The 4169-nt window shown below is 47.1% G+C and overlaps 1 long non-coding RNA gene across 1 annotated transcript; it reads right to left on the reverse strand.

The window, feature by feature from the left end:
* Positions 1–2844: 2844 nt before the first annotated feature.
* Positions 2845–3861, reverse strand: LOC147026276 (uncharacterized). The gene is made up of 2 exons (XR_015057911.1): positions 3606–3861; positions 2845–3485 (listed from the first exon to the last, which is right to left on the reverse strand). It is a non-coding gene; the product is annotated as an uncharacterized LOC147026276 (long non-coding RNA).
* Positions 3862–4169: the final 308 nt, after the last annotated feature.

Raw genomic sequence — 4169 nt, forward strand, 5'->3', positions numbered from 1 at the left:
AAGCGTCTGGCGAGAAGCACCAAATCACAGTAAATACAAACAGCGCATGCGCAGAACACCTCATTAAGCATTCCCACATCATTTCGTCATGGTACTCTTGTTTGTGTGTTCCTTCCATGTCCTTCTCAAGGTTTCATGCTGTTGTAGAATAATAAATGTTAAAATAATAAAGAACTCTTCTTATTGTGTAGTGTGTGGCAGTCGACAACAAAGCGAGGCGATACAAGATTCGTCTCCGACGGTATTGTCGCGTCGGTAAACATGGGCGAGTGTGTGACGGGATTTATAGCACAGCAGGACAGGGCTTGCAACTCGACAGGGTGAGCCATACGTCCCAGGACATGGTTTAAGCTACTGAAAGAAGATTTGTTTATTGAACAAGGAAATCTAACACAGGTGGAAGCCATCCAGCCCATCATGCCTGCGCGAACACCACACCAACCCATCCACACAAGATCAAAGGAAGAAAATGCAAAAAAAGTTTTTAATTAATGAAATAAAAAAAGATTTTTTTTTCGTTTTTTATTTTTTGTATTTTTTTTTTTGTTTGTTTTTTTGTATTATTTTTTCTTATTTTTATTTATTTTTTTCTTTTCTTCTCCTCGGGGAGGGGGCATGGGCTTGGTTAAAAAGACACAACATCAACCACACAACCCCCCTTAACAAGACCTCCACCAACATCACTCAGTACACAATCACCCATCAATACTTAAATTACCTAAAAGTCTTATCAAGATCTGGTAGCCTGGTGTTGCCTGGTGTTGGCTTAGTGGTTAGGGTGGTGGCTTGGGATCCAAGGGTCCTGAGTTCAAGCCCCGTTGGCTGCTGAATTAACACCAGGGGGTTGACTCAGCCTGTCATCCTTCCGAGGTCGGCGAAATGAGTGCCAGTGTACTGGTCCCGGTGTATGCCCCGGTTAGAATAGGTGTACCATATCCCTGTGTGTCGTAAGAGGCGACCAGGGTTGGCGTCAGGAAGGGCATCCGGCCATAAAACATTGCCTCAAGAAAAAGCCAAACCCCTGCACAGCAGGGAAAAATGGCTGTAAAAACGGTCATTATATTCTTATCAAGATCCCTGTACCCCTCTATCTCCATAACTTCCAGGTACCTATCTAATTCTAATTTAAACGTATCTACTTTTTCTGCTGCCACTACCTTTCCAGGGAGACCATTCCATGCATTAACTACTCTCTGAGTGAAAGTCCCCTACCTTACTACTGTCTTAACTCTCCTCTTCTTTACTCTCAAGCTATGGCCCCTGGTTCTATCACTGCCTACTCTGTTGAATAATTAATCTGCACATATTTTATCTATACCTTCCATTATCTTAAACATTTCTCTCATATCTCCTCATAACTGCTTCCTTTCTAGTGTATAAAGCCCTGTCTCCTTCAGCCGCTCCTCATCTCTGAGTCGATCTCGGCCCGGAATCAATCTCGTAGCCCTGCGCTGAACCCTCTCTATGGCATATCTGTCCTTCCGGAACTGTGGTGACTAAAACTGCACACAATATTCTAAATGTGGCCCTCAATAAATCCCTGTACAATGTTAACACCACCTCTTTTGATTTATAAATGATCCCCCACCGAATACAACCTAAAACCAGATTTGTTTTAAGCTGCCTGGCACTGCTGCCTGCTTACTTCCCGTATCTATTACCACCCCCAGATCCTTTTCCTGTGTGACACGCTACAAAATTACCCCTTCCATCCTGTAATCTCTATTTTCATTTTTTTCCCATCGCCAACACCTTACACTTCCTCAGGTTAAATTGATTTTTTTTGTTTGTTTGTTTGTGTTGCTGTTTGTGCCACTGTTTATGTTTCTCCTCTTGTAGTGCCAGACCACTGCTACCAGCCTCTCTTCCACTGTGAATGGGCTGGTGTCTACCATCTTGGTTTCATGTACTACTTGTATTATCTGAAGAAAAAGAAAAGAAAACAAGTTCAGGTGCATTCAAAGTACACCGCTCCCGTGCCAAATAAATAAATAAATAAAGCCTTCATCCCCGGCAATGCCACACCGTGCAGCACGTGGAGACGGAATTTCAAAGAAACTTGCTCTCTCTCTCTCTCTCTCTCTCTCTCTCATGCACAGATTTATCCCCTCTTGTCTTCAGTTGTCCTACCCTTCCTCCTGCCCATGGTTCACTGAAATTTGTGGTGAGGCAGTTATCCTGAAACAACTTGTCTTTGCCTCATGGAAAGCAAATGCAACTGAGGGTAAATTCAGTTCCTTCCATAAAGCTCGGAACAAGTGTGTATCTACCCTCAGGAGAGCCAGAAAACAACATAGATCTTTCTTATCTCAAGTCTGAACTCTCAAACCTCTCTCCCTCCTCCAAATCCTGGTGCTGTCTAATCAAATCTGTTAATGGAGTATGTTCCCCCTCCATCCCTCCCTTACTTCAAATGGCTGCACTGCTGATATTGCATGTGAAAAGGCTGAATGCCTAAACTCTGTGTTTGCATCTAAATCTTGTGTCCAAAACCCATCACTTTCTGTACCCACCTTACCCAGTTGCACCCAGCTGTCCCTGGACTCTTGACTCTGTGTCCTTTTCTTCTGACAAAGTGGAGAGCTTGCTGTCAAACCTCGACTCAGATTCCGGTCCAGACGGCATCGCCCCATGTGTCCTAAAAACCTGCTCTTCTGCTCTGACTCACCCTCTCTCTGTTCTATTCACCCTCTCATTTGCTCAAGGTCATCTGCCATCTGCTAGGAAATCAGCAAACATTACAGCTCTGCATAAAAAGGTGCAAAAACAGATCCCTGCAACTACAGACCAATCAGAATAGGGATCTTTCTGGATCAATGAAAGAAAAGACAAAAATGAGCTGGGAACATTTCTACAAAGGATTTATTAACAGTCAGGCGAGGAAAGATATGTGGCACTGTGAAAAGTTTTTATTGTTGTGTGCAAGCAGGCAAGAAATGTGAGAGGTGCGACAACAAACAAGCAACTTACAAAAGCAGACACAGAGTAGAGTTATCCCGATATAATTCTTGTACAATCTTAACTTAAGCGAGGACAGGTGCCAAGACACACACACACTGATGAAGAGGAATTAATGAAGAGAAAAAGAGGAGAGGAGATGAGGCTAACGGTCTCTCAATACCATGCACGATTGCCCAACCGCACCACCAATACGTTTTGGGGGGATGCTCCACTGGGCATTACCTCCCAGACAGCTGGCACGTTGTCTCCCACTTTGTGGCACTTCAAGCAGATAAGCATCGATCCAGAGAATGGGCACGGCCCGATAGGCGTGATGGAAGGACTTTTGGTGGCGTCCGGAGCAATGACTGGATGGATGGAGTCAGCGGGAAGGCGGAGTCGGTAGGCGGAGTCAGAAGGCGAATGGGTGGATTTTCAATCCCAGATACCAGGACGAGCAGGACGAGTGGACAGGAATGAGTAGACAGGAGCGGTGCGCAGGAACAACACTCTCTACCACCCCGCGACTCATCCTGTTATCGATCCTGTGGTGCGGTTGGGGGCAACGACCAGAAGCAATGTGTAGCCATCCGAATCTGACGCCCCGAGCGGGCCCCAGCCAGCACACAGGCCGGCCACAATGACCGGAAGCGGCTCCACCCCACCTCCAGTCAGATGGTTGCAAGCTGCGGAATCATCTCGCCCCGAGCACCGCGACACGAATCGCCCTGCACCGAACTCCCGGGCCATCCACGGCGACCGTCGGTCAGCGCCGATCAATATGCTGCCTGCCTGCAAGCCATGCAGCCTGAGCCACACAGCGCGCCTCCGCCTGGCTACAGCCCCGCCAGGCGGAGAGGCGAGAGGACGCCCGTTTCCCGCGGGAGACACCCGTGGCCACGGTGACCAGCGAAGACCGGCGGCAAGATGCCATGGCAACACATGCGCAGACCCGAACATGATGCGCGCCACTCGCGCCCTGCTCCACGTGCGATAATAATCGGGACATCCATCCGTTCCTGTCCGCACTCTAACTCCCAAAGTTTTCTACTTTCACATTTCATATTTGGTACATAGGTACAGACTGTGGAGACGGTGTGTCGCGACATACGTTCGTCATTTAAAGTTGTTGCCATGGCAACCAGGATGCTGTTTTCCATGAAGTAGCACAATTCTGTATATACCTTCTTGTTCGGGCGTATATTGTGCTCACTTGCGCTCTTGTTACT

This window comes from Eptatretus burgeri, chromosome 5 (assembly GCF_056783735.1).
Source record: "Eptatretus burgeri isolate ZD-2024b chromosome 5, Ebu_testis_v1, whole genome shotgun sequence".
In the NCBI taxonomy this organism is placed as follows: Eukaryota; Metazoa; Chordata; class Myxini; order Myxiniformes; family Myxinidae; genus Eptatretus; species Eptatretus burgeri.